The sequence below is a fragment of the Phascolarctos cinereus genome, unplaced genomic scaffold (genome assembly GCF_003287225.1).
Source record: "Phascolarctos cinereus isolate Bilbo 61053 unplaced genomic scaffold, phaCin_HiC Scaffold_2;HRSCAF=192, whole genome shotgun sequence".
NCBI lineage: Eukaryota > Metazoa > Chordata > Mammalia > Diprotodontia > Phascolarctidae > Phascolarctos > Phascolarctos cinereus.
The window spans coordinates 229,580,185-229,605,579 of NW_027555625.1; the positions used below are offsets into that span (position 1 = coordinate 229,580,185).

General features: G+C 37.4%; 1 protein-coding gene across 7 annotated transcripts in view; it reads left to right on the forward strand.

Moving 5' to 3' along the window:
* NCOA3 (nuclear receptor coactivator 3) overlaps positions 1–25,395 on the forward strand; it is a 204,608-nt gene that overhangs the window by 73,331 nt on the left and 105,882 nt on the right. For 6 of the 7 annotated variants that reach the window (XM_078149860.1, XM_020984163.2, XM_078149859.1 and 3 more), the window contains exon 2: positions 25,165–25,236. The exons of the other annotated variant lie outside the window; for it this stretch is intronic. The gene's annotated coding sequence lies outside the window, so the exon portion shown is untranslated. The remainder of the gene's footprint in view (positions 1–25,164; positions 25,237–25,395) is intronic. 7 annotated transcript variants of the gene reach the window in all.

Genomic DNA, 25,395 nt, shown 5'->3' on the forward strand with positions numbered 1-25,395 from the left:
GAGCCAGCCATGGCAGCTAGGCGGCACAGTGCATAGAGGGGTGGGCCTGAAGTAAGGAAGACTCACCTTCTTGAGTTCAAATGTGGCCTCAGACACTCACTGGTTGTGTGACCCTGGCAAGTCACTTAATCCTGTTTAGCTGTTTCCTCATCTGTGCAATGAGTTGGAGAGGGAAATGGCAAACTACTCCTGTATCTTTGCCAAGAAAACCCTAAGTGGGGTCACAGAGAGCCAGACATGACTGAAACCACTGAGCAAGAACAAAGAGTACAAAATATGTACAAATTCATTTCTGGGGCAGAGGTCACTAGCAACATGGGAGGATAGTAAAATTATGCATAGGCTTCAGTTAGGAGGTGGCTCTTGAGTTGAGCTTTCAAGGAAGCTGGCTAAGGATTCTCTGAGGTAGAGGTGAGTGTCATGCATGAGGAACTGAATTGTAATCACGTGGGTTTGGCTGCAACTCAGAGTGTGAAGGGAATAAAGTACAGTCACCTTGAAAAGGTAGGTTGGAGCTAGATAGTGAAAGGTTTTAAAAGTGAGGAAAATTTGTATTTTAACCTGGCAGCAAGAGAGAGCCTCTGTAGCTATTTGAACATGTTTTAGCTGTAGCACATTGGTATGTATGCATTGGATGGATTGGAGGAGAGAGTGGAGATAGGAAGAGAGATTAAGAAGTTACTTTACAAAACAGAACCTCAAATCTAATTGCAGATGAATATATATTATATCTGAGTTACAATCTTTTGTTCTAAGACTTTTAATCCCTTATTAACATGTACCAAAATTACTCCTATAGCTGGCTTTAATTTCATCCTAGCTCTGGAACTGTTAATGATCAGCAATGTTTAAAATTTATAATGTCTCTAAACAATTGCAAAAGTTCAATCTAGAAACACCTGGCAGTGGATAAGTGCTTGGATAAGTGGGTGTAAGCTGAATCAGAAAGACTGTACCTCAGGTAGCTGTGATCTTGGGCAAATCATTTAACTGTTCTTTGCCTCGATTTAATTTGGAAAATTAAGGTTTGTCCTCAGTGGCCTTCACAAGCCCTTCCAGCTCTAAATCTATAGTTCCTTAAGTAGGCTGCAACATATAAAAATGAAGAATTATGAAGGAGAATCTGGAGTAAAAGATAGCATGAAAGAAATATGTGTTTGAAAAAGATGGGTTAGTCAAGTGAGAATGAGGAATGACCAATGGACCAAGCCCATATGTTCCACTTGTATCCTTTTACTGTTAAAAGAAATTCTACTTAAAATAACTACAAAATACACAACATACTGAGGAGTCTACCTACTAAGATATAAAGAAGAGCTATATGAATACAGCTATAAAACACTTTATAGAAATGGAAACAAATAAATAATTGGAGATATATGTATGCTAAGTCAATATAATAGCAACGACAATGCTAACTAAATTAATCTGCTTATTCAGTGCCATATCAAACTACCAAAGGCTTATTTTTTTTATTAATTTATTTTGACTTATCAACAATCACTTCCATATGCTTTTGAGTTGAAAATTTTTCTCCCCCTCCCCCCCCAGATGGCACACAATCTGATATAGGCTTTACATTTACATACCCATTAAACATATTTTCACATTAGTGAAGTTGTAAGTAAAAATTAAAACCAATAGGAGGAACCATCAGAAAGATGAAACAAAACTCAACAGAAGGTAAAAATAAGTGATAGTGATTCGACTTCCATAGTTCTTTCTTTGGATATGGACAGCTTTTTCCATCACGAGGCCTCTGGAGATGTCTTAGATCCTTGTAATGCTGAGAAGGGTTCAGTTTAACAATCTTAGTCATTGCATAATGTGGCTGTTATTGTGTACAAAGTCCTCTTGGTTCTGCTCACTTCACTCAGCATCAGACCATATAGGTTTTTCTGAAGTCAGCCTGTTCATCATTTCTTATAGCACAATAGTATTCTATTACATTCATATACCACAACTTGCTTAGCCATTCCTCAATTGATGGGCATCCTCTCAATTTCCAATTCTTTGCCATCACAAAAAGAGCTGCTATGAATATTTTTGTACATGTGGGTCCTTTTCCCATTTGTTTGATCTCTTTGGGATATAGCCCTAGAAGTGCTATTGCTGGATCAAAGGGTATGCTCATTTTTGTAGCCCTTTGGGCATAGTTCCAAATTGTTCTCCAAAATGGTTGGATGATTTCACAACTCCACCAACAATGTATTAGTGTTCCACTTTTCCCACATCTTCTCCAACATTTATCATTTTCCTGTTTTGTCATGTTGGCCAATCTGATAGGTGTGATGTGGTACCTCAGAGTTGTTTTGATTTGCATTTCTCTAATCAATAATGATGTAGAGCATTTTTTCATATGACTATAAATGGCTTTAATTTCTTCCTCTGAGAACTGTCTGTTCATATCCTTTGACCATTTGTCAATTGGGGAATGGCTTGTGTTCTTATAAATTTGTCTTAATTCTCTATATACTTTAGAAATGAGGCCTTTATCAGAGAGACTGGTTGTAAAAATTCTTTCCCAATTTTCTACCTTCCTTCTAATCTTAGTTGCATTGGCTTTGTTTGTGCAAAAGCTTTTCAATTTAATGTAATCAAAATTATCCATTTTGCTTTTCATAATGTTCTCTATCTCCTGTTTGGTTATGAATTCTTCTGTTCTCCATAGATCTGATAGGTAAACTATTCCTTGTTCTCCCAGTTTACTTATGGTATCAGCCTTTATATCTAAGTCATGAACCCATTTTGACTTTATTTTGGTATATGGTGTGAGATTTGGATCTATGCCTAGTTTCTGCCATACTCTTTTCCAGTTTTCCCAGCAGTTTTTTTCAAAGAGTGGGTTCTTATCCCAGAAGCTGGGGTCTTTGGGTTTATCAAATAATAGATTACTATATAGTCATTGACTACTGTGTCTTGCATATTTAACCTATTGCACTGATCCACCTCCCTATTTCTTAGCCAGTACCAAGCAGTTTTGATGATTGCTGCTTTATAATACAATTTAAGATCTGGAATTGCTAGGCCACCTTCCCCTGCATTTCTTTTCATTAGTTCCAAAGGCTTATTTTAAAGAGGGGGGATGGGGGATAATGAGATTCATTTGGATAAATATAAGGTCAAAACTCTCAAGGGAAATAAAGAAAAAAAAAGTGGAAAAAAAGAAGGCCAGTAGTACCAGATCATAAACTATAGCAGTTATCTTTGAAATAAACCTGAGTAAAATGTAATTAGGAAATAAAATGTAAAATAATCTTACATTTTAAAACTAAGTCAATATGCTGACCACAGGGATTCTTATGTATGGCTTAGTAGGCTCTGTTTCTGTTTCTTTGACACCTAAGTGTCAATTAGTGTTCTAAATCACTAATAATTAGAGAAATGCAAATTAAAACAACTGTGAGGTTTTGCTTCATGCCTACCAGAGTAGTAAAGTTTAAAAAAAAAAGGAAAATGACAAATTCTGGAGTCAGAAACAAAGATTCACTATATTGGTCAAGCTATGAATTGGTCCAGACATTGAAAAGCATTTTACAACTATGCCAAAAAGGAAAAAAAACTGTGCCTACCTTATGACACAGGATTACCACTACCTATAATCCAGACATCAAAGGAAAAGGAAAAGGTTTTAAGTGTATAAAAATATTTAAAATAGCTCTTTTTGTAGTAGCATATAACTGTAAACTAATGGGGAAAAGGGAGTCTATCAATTGGGAATAGCTGAGAAAATTAATATAAATGGATGTAATGGGATACTCATGCTATAAGAAAAGAAGACAGTTTCAGAGAACTCTGACCAAAGTTGTATGAACTGTTGCAGAATGAATAGGAGAACAATTTGTACTGTAACATCGATATTGTAAAAATAAATATCCTGATATACTTAAAGAATTCTGATCATCACAATGATCAACCATGATTCCAGAGGAATGATGATGCCAGATTCCCACGTAATGGCAGAGAGATGTTGGACAGATATGAAGAAAGCAAGTCATTTTTGGACATAGCCAATATGGTAATTGGTTTTTTCTTGACTATGCTTATTTGTTGCAAAGATTTTCTTTTTCTTTTTTTTTTTAAGTGAGGAAGGGGGAGAAGTGGGAGGGAGAAAAAAACACTTGATATATTTGAAAAAACTAAAATAAAAAATGTAAAATATATGAAAAGATATGGAAAAAATGAACTTAACATTTGTATATAGGCTTGGAGAAAAAAATAGTGCTATACATGTCTACCTCAGAAGACAGTGAAGGAAGCAATCTGCAATATTTTTCCCCCCTCACCAGGTTGTGAGCTAAACTTCTCTATCATGCCTCTACGCCAGATATCTCTCCAGCTTCTCCCATTTCAGCTTCCTTTTATGTGTTGTGTTCCCTATGAGAATGTAAGTTCCCTGAGGGCAGGGATGGTCTTTCTATTTGCTTTTATTTATATTCCTACACTAGCACAGTGTATAGCACATAGTAATCCCTTAATAAATGCTTGCTGACTTAAGTGCCAATCTTTCAAGTACTACATGGTTTGTTTCTAATGTTATCCTCAAATAGATGTGTAATTTCATCAACCTTACTTATGCTGTTGGTTTATCTAAAGCACCGTTGCTATTCCTGCTTTTTTTGTTGTTGTTGGAGTTATGCTGAGGCATAATAGATTTTTCTTTAGTTCCTATGTGATTGATTGTTTCAAATGTGTTTCTTGTAAACTGCCTATTTTTGGATCCTGCTTCTAATACATTTTACTATCATTTTCCACTTTATGTTTGAATTCCTCCATTCACGTGCATAGTTATGTGTTTATTTCCCTCTGTCTTATAATATCCAAGCTTTTTTTTTTTTTAGGTATTGGCGTTAAGTGACTTACCCAGGGTAACACAGCTAGTAAGCATCTGGGGCTGGATTTGAATTTAATTCCTCCTGATTCCAGGACTGATGGTTTATCCACTGTGCCAGCTAGCTGCCTCTGACTCTTTTTGATCATGGCTTTCAGGTGGTCCAATAATTTTTACATTACTTGCCTTTATCTATATTTTCTGTGAGTTGCATTTTTGATTGCATGTTTTATTTTTTTCAATTCCTTCTCCCTTTTGAATTTTTCTTCTTATTTAATGGAGTCATTCATTTCTTTTTGGTCATTTCTAATTTTCAAGAGTTTGTTGGGAAAAGTTTTGTATAGTTCTTTAATATTATTGGTTTTTAAAAATGAATTTTATTTATCTTTTGATCTTTTCACATCATCTACCCCTCCCCTGCCCCTCTTCCCTCTCCTCTTCTGTCAGTTTTCCCTTATAGCAAAGACAGCATTAAAAAGAAGAGACAAATAGCAAAACCAACGAACATATTAAAAAATCCAAACAAACCCTGATATTACACACAATATTTTATGTTGGTAGTCCCCCATGCTTCTGCAAAGGAACACAGTTAGGTGTCTTCTCATATCCTTTGGACCTTGGACTTTATAATTTTGAAACATTTCATTTTTATTTTAAGGCTTATTTTCTTTCTTTTTCTTTTTTTAAAGTAGTGTTTTATTTTCTCCCTCAATTACATGTAAAAACAATTTTTAACATTCATTTCAAAATTTTTTTGAGTTCCAAATTTTTCTCTGTCCCTTTCCTCTCCCCCCTCCCAAAGACAGTAAGCAATTATGAAAATGAAAATAGTATGCTCTGATCTCCATTCAGACTCCATTAATTCTTTCTCAGGATGTGGATAGCATTTTCCATATTGATTCCTTTAGAATTTCTTAAATCATTGTATTGCTGAAAAGAACTAAGTCATTCATAGTTCATCATCACACAGTGTTGCTGTTACTATGTACAATGCTCTACACTGCAATGTTCTGCTCATTTCACTTTGTATCAGTTTATGTAAATATTTCCAGGTTTTTTCTGAAATTATCCTACTTATCATATCTTATAGCACAGTAGTATTCCATTACATTATTACATTGATATACCACAACTTGTCCAGCCATTCCCCAATTAATGAGTATCCCTTCAATTTTTGATTCTTTGCCAGCACAAAAGGAGCATGTATTTTTATCAGGATTTTGAGGGGAGGGGTAATAATATTAAAACAAATTTTTTTTTGTTTTGGCTAGGCAGTGGGGTTCAGTGACTTGCCCAAGGTCACACAGCTAGTAAGGGTTATGTGTCTGAGGTCAGATTTGAACTCAGGTCCTCCTGAATTCAGGGTCGGTGCTCTATCCACTGTGCCACCTGGCTGCCCCAATAATATTTTTTAAAATAAATTTTTATTGTTAGCTCTTTTTTTTTTTTTGCGAGGCAATTGGAGTTGTGACTTGCCCAGGGTCACACAGCTAGTAAGTATCAAGTGTCTGGTCTGAGATTGGATTTGAACTCAGGTCCTCCTGAATCCAGGGCTGGTGCTCTATCCACTGCAACTACCTCCCCAGCTCTTTTTATTTTTTTAAAGCATTGTCTACGTAGTATCCTCTATCTCTCCTCTTTCTAAAGAATTGGAATAAAAAGAGGAAGAAACAACAACAAAATTTTTTTTTAGCAAAACCACTCAACACATTAAAAAAATCTCTAATCACATGTAATGCTCCACATTCATAAATCTCAACCTCTCCAAAGCGGTATGGGTAGGTGTCCTTTTATGTCCTTTCTTTGGGGCCAAGCTTGTTTATTATAATTTTGCAACACTTAGCAGATTGTTCTATGATTTTTCCAATCCTGTTATTATCATTATGTATATATTTTTTCCTGGTTCTGTTTATTACTTCAGTTTGCATCAATCAGTTTATATAAATCTTTCAGGGCTAGTCTTTATTCGTTATGGTATTTATTATAGTGCAGTAACAGTTCATTAGATTAATGTACCACAGTTTGTTTCACAGTTTTAAAGTTAATAGATGCCTTCTTTTTATTATTATTATTATTATTTTGGTATCTTTTGATTTATCAACAATCGCTTCCATAAGCTTTTGAGTTTAAAATTTTTCTCCCCCTCCCTCCCTCCCCAAGATGGCACGCAATCTGATATAGGCTATGCATATACATTCCTATTAAACATATTTTCATATTAGTGATGTTATAAGGAAGAATTAGAACCAACAAGAGGAACCACCAGAAAGAGGAAACAAAACAAAATAGAAGGAAAAAAACAGCAAATAGTGTGCTTCCATCTGCATTCAAACTCCATAGTTCTTTCTTTGGATGTGGATAGCATTTCCCATCATGAGACCTTTGGAGATGTCTTAGATCCTTGCATTGCTGAGAGGGGCTAAGTCTCTTAATGTTAGTCATCGCACATCGTGGCTGTTACTGTGCACAATATTCTCCTGGTTCTGCGCACTTCACTCAGCATCAGTCTGTACAAGTCCTTTCAGGTTTTTCTGAAGTCCTCTTGCTCATCGTTTCTTATAGCACAATAGTATTCCATTACATTCATATACTACAACTTGTTTAGCCATTCCCTAGTTGATGGACATCCCCTCAATTTCCAATTCTTTGCCATCGCAAAAAGAGCTGCTATAAATATTTTCGTACATCTGAGTCCTTTTCCCATTTATATGATCTCTTTGGGATACAGCCCTAGAAGTGCTATTGCTGGGTCAAAGGGTATGAATGTTTTTATAGCCCTTTGGGCATAGTTCCAAATTGCTCTCCAAAATGGTTGGATCAGTTCACGACCCCACCAACAATGCATTAGTGTTCCAATTTTCCCACATCTTCTCCAATATTTATCATTTTCCTGTTTTGTCATGTTGGCCAATATGATAGGTGTGATGTGGTAATAGGTGCCTTCTTTGTTTCAATTTCTTTGCAACTACAGAAGGTGCTACTTTAAAGATTTTGGACATATAGCCTCTCTTTTTATTAGTGGCTTACTTGGAATGTATACCTAGAAGTGGAATATCTGGGTCAAAGGGTATGGGCATATCATATTTGTTTTTTGGAATGGTTATACCAATTTATACCAATGATGATGATGCTCCCAGGGCTGTCGTAAGGATCAAATGAGATATTTGTAAAATGCCTAGCTTACTATGTGTGATAAATATTTGTTTCCTTCCTTTTCTTTCTTGCTGAGTATAAGGTGATATCTCAGGGTTATTTTAATATTTGGTTTGGAGCTTTTTTTCATGTGACTGATGATGGTTTGCAATTATTCTTTTATCTGAGGTTTGCAATTATTCTTTTATCTGAGAAATATGTTAAGATCTCCCCCACTCAAGTGATTGTTTCCCATTTTTTCCTAGATGAATTAATTTTATTCAAAAGCTTTTCAATTTTATATAATCAAAATCTGTTTGATCTTTTCTAGTTGCTTCTCATATTTGATTAAGAATTCACTCTCTGCTCATAGCTGTGAAAGGTATATCAGTCAGTTAAAAAATATTTATTAAGCACCTACTATGTGCCAGGCACTGTACAAAGCTGTGGGAATACAAAAAAAGGCAAAAAAACAGTCCTTGCTCCCACAGAGCTCACAGTCTAATGGGGGAGACAAGTAAACAGATATGTACAAAGAAGCTATATACAGGATAAGTAAGATGAGGAAGGCACTAGAATTAAGAAGGCTTGAGAAAGCCTTTGCAAAAAGATGAGGTTTTAGTAGGGACTCAGATTAAGCCAGAGTATCCAGTAGGCAGAGATGTGGAGCAAGAGCATTATAGGCGTGGGGGACAGCCAGAGAAAATGCCGGCAGCTGAGGAGATGGGCGTGTCTTGCTCATGGAATGCCCAAGGTGTCAGTGTCACTGGATCAAAGGGTATATCTTGGGAGATAAGGTGTAAGGAGATTGGAAAGATATGAGAAAGCTGAGTTTTGAAGGGCTTTGATGCCAAACAGAGCATTTTTGTATTTGATTTTGGAGGGGAGAGGGAGCCATTGGAGTTTATTGGGCTGGGTTGTCTGACATGATTAGACTTGCCCTTTATGAAAATCTTTGGTGCTTGGATGGAGGATGGGGAGAAACTTGAGGTATCAGGCTATTTGTAATAGTCCAGATGTGAGGTGATGAGGGCCTGGACCAAAGTGGTGATGGTGTCAGAGGAGAGAAGGTGAGGTATAGGAGAGATGTTGCAAGGATGAAATTGACAATCATTGGCAACAGGGGAGTAGGGGGGGATGAGAGATAGTGAGGAGTAAAGGATATCATCAACTTGAGGGATTGAGAGGATGGTGTTGCCCTCTACAGTAGTAGAGAAGGTAAGGAGTAGGGAAGGTTTAGGGGAAGTTGATGAGTTCTCTTTTGACATGTTGAGTTTAAGATGCCTACTAGATACTGTGTTTGAGATGTTTGAAAGCCAGTTGGAGATGTCAGGTTGGAGGTCAGCAGAGAGGTTGGAGTAGGATGGTAGATTTGAGAATCATCAGCATAGAGATAGTGACTGAATCCAGGGGAGCTGATGAGATCACCAAATAAAGTATTTAGAGGGAGAAAAGAAGAAGGCCCAGGACAGAAAACTGCCAGGCATCTATGATTAGAAGGCATGACCAGGATGAAGATATCCAGTAAAGGTGACTGAGGGAGTCGTCAGAGGTGGAAGGAAAATCTGAAGAGAGTGGTGCGCCAAAAATCTAGAGAGAAGAGAGTGTAAAGGAGGAGAGAAAGATTAACAGTCTCAACTGATGCAGTAGCAAGAATGGGGATCAAAAAAAAGCTTCAGCAACTAAGAGATCATTGGTAACTTTGGAGAGAGCAGTGGAATGATAAGATCAGAAGGTGGGTTGTAAGGGGTTTAGAAGAGGGGAGAGAGAGTGGAGACACCTATTGTAAACAGTCACTTTAAGTTTAGCTACAAAGGGCAGAATGAATATGGAATGATACTGGGAATGATCAAGTGAGGTGTTTTCAGGCTGAGGGAGACATGGGCATATTTGTAGGTAGTAGAATGCGCCAGTAGACATGGAGAGATTAAAAATAAGTGATAGAGTGGGGATAATGGAGCCATGGGAGATTTGAGGAGGGATGAAAAGCTTTGAAAGAGCTGCTGTGGAGAGTGGGAAGAAAAAAACTTCCCCAAAATTAAAACTATTCTGAAGTGGAATGGGCTACTTGGGGAGGCAATGGTTTCCCCTTTAGTGGAGGTCTTCAAGCAAAGACTAGCTGACTCCTTGTAGAGTACTTTGTAAAAGGGACTTTGTTCAGGGATATGTTGGAGTAGATGAGATTGTCACTTTCTTCCAAGTCAAGTTAATTCGACAAGCATTCATTAAGCTGTTGCTATGTGACACTGGTACTACACAGTGTGGATACAAAGAGAAGCCAAAAAGAAAGACAGACTCTACCTATGAGAGGCTTACATTTCAATAGAGAAAAGACAACACATAAAAGAGAGCTGAAAACTGGAGGGAGGGGGGATATACCCAGGAAGAAATATGGTCTAGAAAGAAGTCTAGAGGATCATGCACAGGCCCCAGAGAGGTATGTAAGAATCAGCACAGCTAGCCTTGAAAGGAAGTTCCAGGAGGAAACAACCAATCCAAGGAAGGCACCATGGAGGCAGAGGGATTTTCCCAGATGAGAAGACTAATGGAGAACAGAGATGAAGGCAGCTTCCAGGGTGAGGAGGCTACAGGAACGCAGCAGCCAAAGCAGCTCCCAGAGTAGGATTGTCTAGCAGTAGAGAGGGCCCACTGTGTAACATAAATCTTTAGTGGGCCTAGTCAGAATGGTTGTGGGATTTTCTCCACCTTCATTCAGCAGAACGTGTGTAAGAGTGAAAGTGATGAAGGATGGGAGTGATCCAAGGCTGAAACTTCACAGGGTATATAATTGGAGATGTGGGCAGTTAGGTGGTGCAGCTGGAGTCAAAAAGACTCATTTCCTTTAGTTCAAATCTGGCCTCAGATACTCCCTGTGTGACCATGGGCAAGTCATTTAACACTGTTTATCTCAGTTTCTTCATCTGTAAAGTGAGCAAGAGAAGGAAAAGGGAAACTTCTCCTTTATCTTTCCCAAGAAAACCCCAAAAGGGGATGTGAAGAGTTGGACATGACTGAAAATATGACTAAACAAGAGTTGGTGATAAGATTGGGGGGCTAGGAATTCAAGAGAGGTGGACAGTGTAGAGTTGATGGGGAAAAGAGGAGACAGTGGCTAGAGCAGGAGTGATATGTAAGAGAGAATTGAGAGATTAAGGGATTGGAGGTGATGGTGCAGATGAAGAGTGGGATTCGTTGAGGGAAGTCATCACATGGACAGGTGAGAAGCCAATGTATTATGGTCAGATAAGGGGATTTTATTATTCTTGATTGTGGAGGTCATTTATTTGTAAGTAATAGGAAGTTCAAGAGTATGACCATCTTTGCATGTGACTGAGGCTCTTGGGAAATATATTTTGAAGCTCCCTAGTATGAGGGCAAGAATTGGGGAGGAGAAAAAAATTGTGATCCAGGAATCAAACTTATTGAGGAAGGAAGGGGAGTGACCTGGAGGTCTATAGACAGTAGCTACCAGGATTTTGATTTGGTGGTAAATATGAATAGCATGAACCTCAAAGGAGGAGAGGTTATTGTGTAGTGGAGGGTAGGGAGAGAACCTGGAAGTGGCAGTGGAGAGTAAAGGGTGATCTAACTCCTTCACGTTGGCCAATAAACTGAGGGGAATGAGTGAAGTGCCAGTAAGGTTCATCATCAGTGGGGAGCCAAGTGTCAGTAATATCTGGTAGATGGAAAGCATGGGAGAAGAAAAGTTTCAGATCAAGGGAAGTTTGTTTCCTATGGAACAGGCATTCCAGAGGGCACAATGGAAGGGACTGGTAGTGTTTGGTTGGAATTTTGGAAACCCTGCTTCATTACTCATCTTCCCATTCAAGGATGGAGATTAGGCAGGAAAGGGCACAGCAAGAGATGGAAGTGGGACATGCACAGCAGGTCCAACTGTTCCCTACCAATTTCATCTGACATTAAGGAACAGGCTCAGCAGGAGATGGAAGGCTTATAGTCTGAAGGAAGGTGTCTGAACTTTGAACTGGAAGTTCTCTAGGTCTTAGTTGGGAGATTGGGCTGGCAGTAGGAGGTGAAATTTGTGCTGGCACAGATGGAAATCATTGCTTCAGGGCAGATGGGATTTGCTCAGCCAGGCCCCTTGCCACCTTCTCTTAAGGAACAAATTGACTGTGGATGAGATGAAAGTTTGATTCTTCTTACCTGAAGTTGGAGGTTAGGGAGCAGAAGGAAGTGGTAGACTGTGTGTGTGTAAGTATATGTATGTGTAAGGGGAGAGAGTGTGAGAGAGTGAGTGTAATCACTTTGGGGCAGATGAAAGATGCCTGTCTGTCCCCTTGCTGCCTTCCCTCAGGGAATACCCTATATGTTCAGAGGAATGTTATACCCTATTCAGAGGAATGTTTGACTCTTCTAACCTGAAGCTAGGGATCTGGATCTCTGTGTGACAGTGCTTCTCTTCTGATTTAAAAAAAAGTGGTATGTTGAATATTCAGCCCATGTAACTATTTTGAGATTATTATGGAACATGATGTTAAATGGTTGTTTAAATAAGCCTAATTTCTGCTAGACTGCTTTCAGTTTTCCTAGTGATTCTTATCAAATGGTAAGTTCTTTCTGAAGTAATTTGCTTCCCAATCTAGACTTACTATTTTCCTTTTGTTTTTCTAAATGAATTTAAAAATTTTTTTCCCTGTAAAATATCCCTTGAGACTTTGGTGTACAGGTAATGTTATTTTACTGATATTTGGGGACTTTTCTTGATATAATTTTTTTTTGGGAAAAATTATTTTGCATTTAGAGTCTTTTTTAGATGGAGTTCAGATTTAATGCAGGTCATTTATTATAGACATTTCAAAAGGGGGAGATATGTTTGCCTTTTGTTATTTACTGGGCAAAGTGTTGTTTTAACCTTTATTGAGAATTGTGATCTCTAAAGATTTTAAACTGTTCCTTTTACTCATGAACTGCAGAAGCTTTGAGTCAGTTCATAAAGAAAACTTTGAAACAGGAAGATAGGTTTTTTATATGAACTATTCCAATCTAGAAGCAGTAAGGTGTTAGAGAAATAGCATTGATTTTTAAGTCAGAAGACATGGGTTCAAATTCTGCCTCTCATATAGGCTTGCCTGTGTGACACTGGACAAATCATTTCTTTGTAGGCTTTCATTTTCCTTGGTGGTGGGGGTGTTGGACTCATTGGATGTGAATTGAGCAACCATTTGTTCTACTGTTGTTTAAAGTTGGCAAAGATAAAACTTCAGTAATTATTCACTTAGTTTTGTGAAAAAGGAAATAGGTTTTTAAAAAGTTAATTTTGAAGAGGAAAAAAGGGGAGACAAAATTGATAGGTATGATTGAGCAGTATATTTAGGCTCAGTCTCCTTCTCTCCTTCAAATAGAAGTAATAAAACAACAGCAACAATAACACAACAAACCAAATGACTGACTGTAGTTAGGACAGGGCAGGTAAGTAGGCATTTTATCACACTGGTGACTGGCCTCTTTTTCCCTCTTCCATATTTGTGTCCAAGGACTGCTTTAATAATGGAGTCTGTTTTTGAGCACGTGTAATATTTAACATTGTAGCCTACATCATTTAGAAGTTAATATTTGAAAACCTCTAAACTTCTGACCTTGAATAGAAATTGCTGTTGTATAATATATTTTATGCAGCTGGTAGATTGAAAATTGCCATTTTCTGGGTCTGTGCATTGTGAAAAATAGGGTGTATTGGATTTGGATGTGTGACAGCTGACATTTATCAAGGATAACAGGAGCTTTTCTCATTTTCATATTTCAAAGTAACTTTTGAAAGCTTTGCGTGTACACACATGCTCAGCATATGTTTCTGAGCTTTAAATGATTTCCCCCCGTTGTGTTTTGCCTGTCCACAGAAGAGACACAGAAGTCCAAGTATAAAATTTTAATGAGCTTCATGCATCAAACTTTGTGTACTGCCTTACCTTCATGTAAACTGAAGTATAACCCAAGTCCTCAAAAATTAACAGTAAAAACCATTTGGTTTCAATGAAAATTTATCATGATATTCCCTTTCCCACATATTTAAATAGAATAAGTCTATATACTACTATGTAGTATACTATAAACTACCTCTTGTTATTTTGCATGTAGATTTGGCACTGAGTGAAAAGTAAACACAGAAATTGCTTTTAGGTAGCTTCCCTTCTCCATCCATCCCTTCCCGAAAAAAAGACAATTATAGAGTTATTTATAAATAGTTATTTCTTTGTGTTTAACTTTAGGTGGCAGAAAAATCAGCTTGCCAAAGTTGTAACTGAAAAATGTTTGCTTTGCCTTAGTGTTAATCTATTAAAATTCGTGTGTGTGTGTGTATGTGTGTGTGTGTGTGTGTGTGTGTGTGTGTGTGTGTGTATACATAGACACATCTATTTATTATCAGGGAATGCTTGAATGAAATCTACCTGTCTTTGTTTTGTTTTCCTATTTAATGTTAGCCCCCAAATATTACTACAGCAGCAACTCAGTATATTAATATGCAGATCACACTGATTTTTCCAGCTAGGTAAGAGGAGAAATGCAGTGACTTGGGAAGATAAATTGGCCTTGTATTGTAATCCTCCTGTCTTTTCAGTGCCAGACATGATTATATGATTCAGTATTATGAGCCTTTGATTCCTAGGCCTTGAGAAAGGGTGTGGATGTGGGGGGAGGGAGAAAGGGGAAAGGGAGGAGCTGGGGGAGGGGAGAAATGAGGAGGGGAACAGAGGGGAAAAAGAGAGGAACAGGGGAGAAAAAGGGTGTATGCGTGTGTACACCTGCGGTCATATTTAAAAGAAAAGTATTTACTTAGTGTGACCTTGAACAAGTTTGGTGTGTTAAGGTAGTGTGCAGATTGTTACTGTTCATTTTGTAAATATCTTCATCTTGCATTTTCGTTTGAAATTTCAGTTCTTGGACATTTTTCTTTTGGCAATTGAAGGTATGGTTCCTTTTTTAAGTTAATGTACACGCACTCGGGTAGGGAAAGGATTTTAAAATGTAGAATAGTAAATTCCTGATGTCCTCACTTTACAAAATAAACAAACTTTGGGATACAGTGCTTGCCTGTCAGCAATGACCTGGGTTTAAAAGCTTCCTTGCTGTGTGATTCAGAGCAAATCACTTGATCTCTGTCTCAATTTCCTCATCTATAAAAATGAGGATTTTACTGGCACCTGCTTCATAGGGTTGTTGTGAAGATTAAATGAGATAATGTGTGGAAAATTCTTTGCAAATCTTTTTTGTTTGTTTTTAGGCAATGAGGGTTAAGTGATTTGCCCAGGGTCACACAGCTAGTAAGTGTCAAGTGTTTGGTCTGAGGACCGATTTGAATTCAGGTCCTCCCGACTTCAGGGCCAACGCTCTATCCACTGTGGCACTTAGCTGCCCCAATTCTTTGCAAATTCTAAAGAGCTATGTGAATATTAACTATTATTACTACCTTTCAAATTATTTATTAGAAAATTATTATGTATTTATTAGTGACATAAGTGCCCTTTTCCTCAAATGAGATAATGTATGTGAGGTGTTTTACAAATTTTGAAATGATATATAAATGCTAGCTATCACATGCAATTTTTATGGTTTCTGCTTTATGTGGAATTCATTGTAGCATTTATTAGCACCTACTTTGGCTTATCACTTTTTTTAAACAGTAAATTAAAATTCATGGGTATAAGAAAACAATTTAAAAATAATTACTGACTAAATTTTTCAGTGTAGAGCATAGCGCCTTTTTAAATATTCACCCCTTCCCACAATGCATTTCTGTAATTGATGAAATCCCTAGACTTCTGATTATTAAGTGCCAAGACTTTAGCAACACTTGGTTTGGAGCCATGTTTGATCAGTTTTGACAGTTTGAAAAGCTGCATAAAACCGTGAAGTTTTTTCAGAATTTACTCAGGCATTTCTGTAGTCAGATTTAATTACTCAGCATGTACTGAATCTACCAAAGGAAGACCATGAATGGTGAACCTTGTTAATGAATGACTGAGTCTGACTGGAAGACTAAGTTGCTTAAGGGTTTATATTTTTACAACTGGCTGCAAAGGAAAGGGGCATGATAAAGTGGGGAAAAGAGCTCCAGACTTGGAATTGGAAAACTGACTGTTGCTACTTTTAGGGCCTAGATAGGACCTACTTCACTGGGTTTTGTGAGCTTCAAATGAGATAATCTATTTATAGAGCCATTTGTCGTTATTATTTTTAGCCATGGGCAATTTACTTAATATCTCCATTTCTTAATTTACTCCTCTCTAAATGAGATGAAAACCTGAACTTCCTATCTCACAGAGTTTTGTGACAATCAAATGATATATTTGTTGTTCAGTGGTGTCTGACTCTTTGTAATGCCATGTATCATAGTAAGCCAGGCACTTCTATCCTTCACTATCTCTTGAAGTATGTCCAAGTTCATATTCTTTGTTTCCATGATACTATCTATCCATCTCATCCTCTGCCATCCCCTTTTCCTTTTGCCTTTAATCTTTCCCAACATCAGGAGTCCTATCTTCTCATGTGGCCAAAATATCTAAGTTTCAGCTTCAGTATTTGACCTTCCAGGGAATAGCCTGAATTAATTTTTTTAAGTATTCACTGATTTTACCTCCTTGTTGTCCAAGGGACTCTCATAAGTCTTCTCCAGCACCACAATTTGAAAGCATCAGTTTGTGTGGTGCTTAGGTTTTTAGTCCAGCTTTCACAGCCATACGTAGCTATTGGAAAAATCATACTTTGATTATATGGACCTTTTTTGGCAAGGTGATATCTCAGCTTTTTAATGTGCTGTCCAGATTTGCCATAGCTTTCATTCCAAGGAGCAAATATCTTTTGATTTCATGGTTACAGTCACCATCTGCAGTAATATTTAAACCAAGGAATACGAAAATCTGACACTGCTTTAATTTCTTCTTCCTTTACTTACCAGGAAGTGATGAGACTATTTGCCAAAATCTTGTTTTTTTTTTTTTTAATATTAAGCTTCAAGCCAGCTGTTGCATTCTCCTGTGTCACCCTTATCAAGAGAGTTCTTAATTCCTCTTCACTTTATGCCATCAAAGTGGTATTGTCTGCATGTCTGAAATAGTTGATATTTTTCCTGGCAACCTTAATTCCATCTTTTGATTCATCTAGCCTGGCATTTCACATGATGTACTCTGCATATAAGATAAATAAATAAGGTATAAATACAACCACGTAGTAGTACTCCCTTTCAAATCAGTTGTTCTATGTTTGGTTCTAACTGTAGTTTCTTGGCCTGCATATATGTTCCTTAGCAGACAAGTAAGGTGATCTGGTACTCCCATCCCTTTGTACTGAATACTGAATACTTGCCACTTTTTCTTTCTTTTTTTTTTGATCCACACAGTCAAAGGCTTTAGTGTAGTCAGTGACTCAGAGGTAAATGTTTTTCTGGAACTTCCTTGCTTTTTTCAAAATCCTGCAAAACTTGGCATTTTGGTCTCTAGTTCCTCTGCCTCTTTAAAAACAAGCTTGCCTTTCTGTTCGTTCTCTTTTCATATGTTGCTGAAGTCTAGCTTGCAGAATCTTAAGCATAACCTTGCTAGCTTGTGAAATGAGCATAATTAATTGTTCAATAATTTGAACTTTGTCCTTCTTAAGGATTGGGATATAAACTGATCTTTTCTAATCAGGTGGCCACTGTTGTGTTTTCCAAATTTGCTGGCATGTTGAGTCCAGCAGTTTTAACAGCCTCATCTTTTAGGATTTTAAATAGCTTCACTGGAATTCCATCATCTCCAATATTGGGCTTCCTAAGGCCTACTTGACTTCATTCTCTAGGATATCTGACTCTATATCAATAACCATACCATCATGGTTATTGGTGATTTTAAGATATTTTTTGTATAATTTTTTTGTTTTATTCTTGCCACCTGTTCTTAATCTCTTCTGCTTCTGTTAAATCCTTACCCTTTTTGTCTTTTATGCCCATTTTTGCACTAAACTTTCCCTATTTGGTTTGTGTGTGTGTTAATTGGAGTTAAGTGACTTGCCCAGAGTCACTTTGTTAGTACTGGAACTACTTACAGTTCTTCTCTACTCTTGCACGGTAGTGTATTGGACACCTTCTGACTGGAGGGGCTCATCTTCTGATGTCATCTCTCCTATCATTTTAGTACTGTCCATGGGGTTTTCTTGACAAAGATACTGGACTGGTTTTTGCCATTTCCTTCTCCAGTGGCTCACCTTTTCTCAAAACTCTCCACTCTGACCTGTCTGGCTTGGGTAACCCTGCGTGTCATAGCTCATAGTTTAAATCATATGCAAACCCCTCCATAGACCCCTTCTCAATTTATAGAGTTCACACTCCTCAAAGCTATCTTCTGCCTTGCTTCCCTGTTCCTTGCAGTGCATTTGTCACATCCATCAGCAAACTAGTTTAATGTGGGAAGTGAGATTTCATTTGCTATGACAGTGAGTTCTTATTCACTCGAGGTCTTTAAGCAAAAGCAAAGATACTGGCGTGGTTTGCCATTTCCTTCTGCAGCTCATTTTACAGGTGAGGAACTGAGGCAAACAGGGTTAAGTGACTTGCCCAGAGTCACACAGCTGGTAAGTGTCCAAAAATTCATGAAGATGAGTCTTCCTGATTCCAAGCTCAGTGCTCTATCCATCTCTTAATTCCCCAATTCCATAACCTTTTGTCAGTTCTCATCTTTCTTGATTTCTCTCTGCATTATCTTTACTATTCTTTGAGTTTTCCTGATATTGTTCTCTCTACCAACTGATCCTTAAAAGAAATGAAGTCTCCTCATGTGAGGAGGTAGTGCCTTTCAGGCCTAGGGGCACAAAATGCAAGACTTCAGCACGAGTGTGGGAAGGTGTCCTGAAGTCAGAAAATTAATGTTTCAGGTGCCAAATTGAGGAGCTTGTATTTTATACTACAGGCAACAGAGTCATTGAAGATTGTTAGTAGGAGACTAACATGGTCAAACCCTCTCTTTAGAAAGATTATTTTGGTCGCTGTATGTGTGAAGGTGGATGGCTTTTAGCCCCCAGACGAGGTGATTGAATGGAAACTACTGTGTAGTCATGTAAGCAGAGAAACACAAACAGATTTGATAGATGTTGTGAAGGCCCACAAGACTTGGCAGCTGACTTAATTTGAGGGGTGACTGAGAGCCCAGTTACCCTGCTGTCACCCTTCTTTTCATTTATGAGCCTCACAAGCAAACAAGACTCTGAAGTGACTGATAAACTGAGAGTAGTGCTAGTTATGAGCCTAGTCTTCTAAAATGTTCGAGCTGGAAGGAAACTTAAAGATTGTTTAATCCAGCCTTCTAATTTTACAAATGAGGAAACTGTGACCCAGATAGATGGAGTAACTTTGCCCAAGGTCACATTGTCAGCACAAGAGTTAGGAGTAAATCCAGATTTCCTGTGTGCAAAGAAAAGAAAGCTACTAATTTTTACAGGGGAATTGAAACTCTTGAAAGTATCCTGAAATACCCCCTTAAACTTTTTCTCAAATCTCCATCTACCTATTCCTCCTAGTGCTGCTTTTCCTATAGCACTAATAGTCTAAATGAATAAAAAGCTATTAGTTTTATTTTAATTTCATTGTGTTGGATTTTTTTCTCTTTGGAAATCTTGAATACTCTGTAACATTATTAAATAAGTAAAATTTTGTGGGATTACCTGTAGAATGTTAGGAACTTGAGGGTAGGTGCTAGTTTGTTTTTGATCCATGTATACTTAGGATTTAGTACAATGCCTACCATTTAATAGATCCTTAGAGCCACAGATGAGAGTCGAGTGAATCAGGTGGATGCCATAGGAGGATGAGTAGCCTTGAAGAGGGCTCTGCACTCTTTTACTTCAGAGGGGTTAGACGTCTGAACACCCCATGCACCTGCAGTGGCCACATACCGGTAACTGTCTGGGCAGATGGGCTAGAGTAGGTTGAGGGTTGAGGGTTGAGGGTAACCCAACAGGCCTCAGACCTGTTGATAAGTTAGGGGGATGTCTACCCCGAGCACGTGAGGACTTTCCCTGGCGGAATGGGCACATGAGAACAATTAGTTTCAGTGGCTAGAGGCAGCTGAAGCTGGTGCCATGGAGCACTTAGAGCTTGGTCAGACATCAAAGATACCAAGGTAATCCAGTGCATCCTGGGTCATTGCCAGGCATCTTGACTTTTGTCCTGACCCTGGACTTTGATGACTCTGGAAGAGAGAGTGAGGCTGGCAACTTTGTGCAGTTCTGCCTTACTTAAATTCAGTTCACATGAGAATCAAAACATCACCCCATAATGTCATCGGTCCTCTTTGCTGAGGAAGGACACTTAGTAAATGTTGATTGAACTCTTGTAATTGAAACATCACGTAGAATGAATAGTCCAAGCCAGCTGTTGACCTGAAAAAAAGTTTGTTAGAGATTGTGTTTATATATTCAGATATTATTTATATAGTTTATATTTCTTTGGAGATATGATGATTTGTAACGTGGCCATGGGCTGTTTTGTGGGCATGTGTAGGGCTGCTTTGCTTTTCACATAATTGCAAATTAGAATAGTAAGTCAGCAGCTCTGAGCATTTGCTATATGTACATGAAAAATGAGTTGATAACTGGCCTCGAAGAGCTTACAACATGTTTGTGTGTGTGCCCTCTCCCCAAACAACATTGCTGTAGTTGAATTGGAGGGCTGAGGTGCTGCTAGTAAGGCTCATGGACAACATCTGCTACAATCAATTATGAAATTCCTTTCTAGAGAAAGTAAGTTTTAGCTAAATTTTGAAGGTGGGTGAGGGGCGGGAATGGATAGAGAGCCCTGAGTAGCAAATCCCAGGCAGAGGCCATGTGTAATCGCATGTTTTTATGGGAAGAGCAAACATATTAACTTGGCTGAAGTGAAGACTCCCTACAGGTGTAGTAAGAAATGAAGTTTGGGAGATGTGTGAGAGTTGAGAGATTGTTGCTGGAAGGTCTCAGACTCTAGATAGAGAAATTTAGATGAGAGAACTAGGAGGTTCTGTTCTGGTGCAGGGGAATGACAACGGTGGTGAAAAATAACATACCAGAAGAGAAAATATATGTTACTGGGGGTAGGAATGATGAAGTATAGAATGTAAACTTTGTAACAGATACAGGTAGAAAATATTTTAGACTTTGTGGGCCTTTGTGAAGGGCTGATCTAGATTAAAAAATATCCTAGACTTTGTGGGCCAAGAAGTAAAATTGAGGCTATTACATAGCTACTTGTAATAGGAGAAAACAAATTTTCACAGATTTTTTGACAGTTCAATTATATATAATATCAGATAATGATAATGAAGTACAATTTATTGCAACATTGGACTAATGAGAAGGGAATTTTTTTTGGGGAGGTACACGTTTCCTTTAGTTGGGTTTTATAATTAGTGTTCACAATCATCAAAATAGATGATAAATATTCATCTTTTAACAAATGCTGATCTGTAATGAGATTTTACAGATTTCTTTGAAAATGTCTTTTCATGCAGATAGGTTTGGCCAAATCAGTCCATAAGCATAGGATTTTAATTGAGCACATTCATCCTTTGGAAGGTATTTATAGAATTCTCTTACAGCCCTCCCTTGATATTTACCTTTTATCATATCATTACATTGCAGATCAATCACTTCCAATTGAATGTTAGGTAGAAAGTCTTCAATTACACTGTCAGATGGATTTTTAAATATGGAAATCTTTTGCCACCGAAGTAGAAAAATCCTCCTGGAACTGTAGTTTGAACTCAGAAAATATATCCACTGCAAATTTTTGTGGGAATGGGGACATCACTATTTTAAATTTTGGCAGCTTGGAAATTGAATAAAGCAGCTTGACATTCCTTCTGATTCAAACATTAAATTGACTTTCCTGTTCTATAAGTTTTATGTATAACTCCTGGTTTACCTTGTGATTTTAGATTAAATTAATTGAGAAACATTATTAACTCTGCAGCAAAAAGCTAATTTCCAAAGCCATTGAGTGTTTGATAATAGTGGTTGAGGATAGTTCTTCTTGTTAAGAAAATTTCAATCTCAGACATGAGCTCAAAAAATAATCATAAAGCTGCTTATTTTTCCTCCCTTACTTCTGGTTTTGACCTCTTAGGTATGCACTGTGATTAAAAAAAATGTCAAAGTATGGTGATTTGTGTGGACTCATGCTATCAAGTTTCCTAATGACATTGCTGTGATTTTTGGTGGGGTTTAGCAGCAAGGTGAAGTGATGAGAATGTCATACTGCCCCTGTTGAATGAGCATGGCTATGTTCCAATAAAACTTCATTTATTGATGTTGATATTTGAATTTCATGTTATTTTCACAAGTCATGAAATGTTCTTCTTTTGATTTTTTTTTCCCAACCATTTAAAAATGTGAAAACAACTTCTAAATCATGGGTCCCAAGTTTGCAGACCTTTGCTGTAGGAGAAAACAAAACAAAATGAAAAAACAAACTATAATGGGAAAAAAAAAGAAGCATGGAGCTAGAAAAGCGAGTAAAAGGGAACTAGGGGAACAAGTAAAATGAAGAAGAGTGACAATAAAATTACAAGCTATTTTCATTTAAACAGTTTGAGTTTTTGTAGATTTTGCTTGTATATATGCATATTTTGAGAAGTATGTACATACGTTTACAGCTATATTTTCCAATATTGTAAAACACAACTAATGAGTGTCAGTGAAGATCTGCCTTAAATGTAGATATGAGCTTATATTTAACATTAAAATGACAAATTAATAAGCATTGATAAGTATGATAATAAGTATGGAATTGCTGTGTTGTGCAGTGACTGGAATGCTTTTGTTGCCATGTGAAAGCAGTATGTGTTGGAGCTCTGCCCTAGAATGTGTGACAGACCCTCAGAAACAGCAGCATGGAATCTACACAGTGTGGGTGGATGGCTTTATTAACTCTGGTATTTTAGTTTAAAACCTGAAATACTGAGGATCCTTTTGGAAACAACTGTTTGGGACAAGAAATGGTTAGGCTAGATTTGCATATGTCATTAGGCCAGCTTAGAATGAACTAAATTCAGGTACTCATAAATGCTTCAGTCTTTACTTGCCCATTTCTCTGTGGCTTGTAAGCTTCAATTCTGGTTGCTCTCGTAGGTTTTTTAGAGATATCTCCTGGCAATCTGGTTCTTAGTCATTGGCTTGTGAACAAGTGCAAATCTGTTATAAAGGCATTGGGAATTTAGGTATGTTGCTTGATCAGAGTAGTGTGGAAGTGAAATACAGATCTCCACTTCTGACTTTATTCCAGGCCCTTCATACTGTATTTCTAGCTGCCTGCTATATATATCTTTACTTGTAAAGCATCTCAAAATCAGCATATCTAAGATCAAACCAATCTTCATCTCTACAGGCCACCCTTATCCCCCCAATAAACAAACAAACCCAACAACAAAACAAGAACACCCAACAAAGAACAAAAACCATTCCTTGCACCTGAGTTCTGTCTCTTGGTGGTACCTACAGCATCTTTTGAGTCATCTGGACACCTGAGTGTAATTTTCAACTCTCTTCTTGCATAGTGTCTAGTGTAGGACTTGGAGTTAGGAAGACCTGGGTTTGAATATCATGTCTCACATTTAGTAGCTGTGTGACTCTGGGGGCATGTCTGTTACCCTCTCTGCCTTATCTGTAAAATGGGAACAATTACCTGTAGTGAGTATTTCCATAGAGCTATGAGGATATTAAGTACTTTACAAACCTTAATGTTATTTAAATGTTATTTATTATCTTCTCTCTCTGCCTCTACCCTCCCCAACAGTGTACCAAATATTATTACTAATCTCCTCTTTGGAAAAACTCACATATGTGCCCTTTCAATTCAAGTTTGATTATATCTCTATTCTGTCTCCATCTCCAAATTGTCCTTCACACCATGCCCAAGCAATCTTAGTAATAGACTACTTTAATCAAGTCATTTACTCTGTGCTCAGAAACTTTCAGTGGTTCTCTGAATTCTGCAGTGGCCTGTAGAATTAAGTATGCACTTCTTGGTTTTGCCTTTCAAAGTCCTCCACAAAACGACACCAATCTTATCTTTTCAACTTTATCTCATACTTTATATATTCTTTCTTCTAGACAAGCTAGACTATTCCCTATCCCTTGTTTTCATTCTGTCATGTCTTTGTTTGCATCTTTTGTTGACTCCATTTGGAATAGACTTCTCCCTTATCTTCAGTATCCGTTGTTATTGGTTTTTTTTTTTAAGTCCCTATTAGTGATTTAATGGAAAGTATGTGTATGGTGAAAAGTTTTTATTCAGACTATTCAGCTTCATCTGACTTCTCCCTGTTCAGAGGGAGCTCCAGGGAAAGGACTTAGGTTTCCTTGCTCAAGTATGAAGGGAGGTTCTTTGCTGAGATCCTTTGGCATAAAAATATGTAACTAGAGAAAAAGAAGTAACACTGACACTTGGAATTGTATGGAAGATATACCTATAGAGATACCTTGTTAGCCTTTTTTAAACCAGAAACTGGTGAGTGACTACCAAGAGAATCGTATCTACTAATTCTGCACTAAATGCTGTCACTCTAACCTCAATCAGATATTGTGCTAAAATCTTCTACAAATATTATCTCATTTGAAGAGGGAGAGGCATAGAGAGGTAATGTCTTTTGGGGCCTCGTTTAATTCTAGCGCCCATTGGACTTCCTGTTCACTAAGCTGCAACACATATAATCTGTAGTAAACAGTGTCACATTTAATTATATACTGTTTTTATCATGGAAATTGAAATTAGAATATTTGAGTGTGAAACACTATAGGAATGATCTGATTATTTTACAGAGAAGGAAACTGAGGTCCAGGAAAGTGTGGAAGAACCAAGAATAGGACCTCATATGTATGTATTTTATTTGTCTTCTTTGATTGTAAGCTCCTTGATATGGACCATGGTTAAAACTTCTCTATTCCTCATAGTGCCTAATATTGTTCATAAATCATTTCTGATTTGATTTTAAGCAGCCTAAAAGGGGGCTGTGCTAGGTAATAAGTCCTCTATCACTGAAGGCCAATTAGGGATATTAGAATGGATTCATACTTCAGATGAAGGTTAGATGAATGAATTTGAAGCTACATTCCAACTGTTAAATTCTGTGATCCTAACAAAAAAGATGGAATGTTTGGCTTTAGTTTTGCAAATTGAAAATAATGAATGAAAATGAGAGATGCCTATTGACAGAAGTCTTTCTGCCTTTTTTCTTCCCTCCCAGGAGTGTTCTGTTATTGAAGTAAAATACTATAGATTTTCTGAAACTGAACATTGGAATGCATGAGTTAAAGTGGTAAGTATTTAATTCTTATTTTAAATTGCTTAAGCCTTTGAAATAAACAAGTAGGATCAACTTAGTCATCTCCTTATCCTTTTCAAGTTCGTTTTGAAGTTTTGTCTCTTTTGAACAGCCTCAATTCCTGGGTTAAGAGAGATTGAACATTTATTGGAG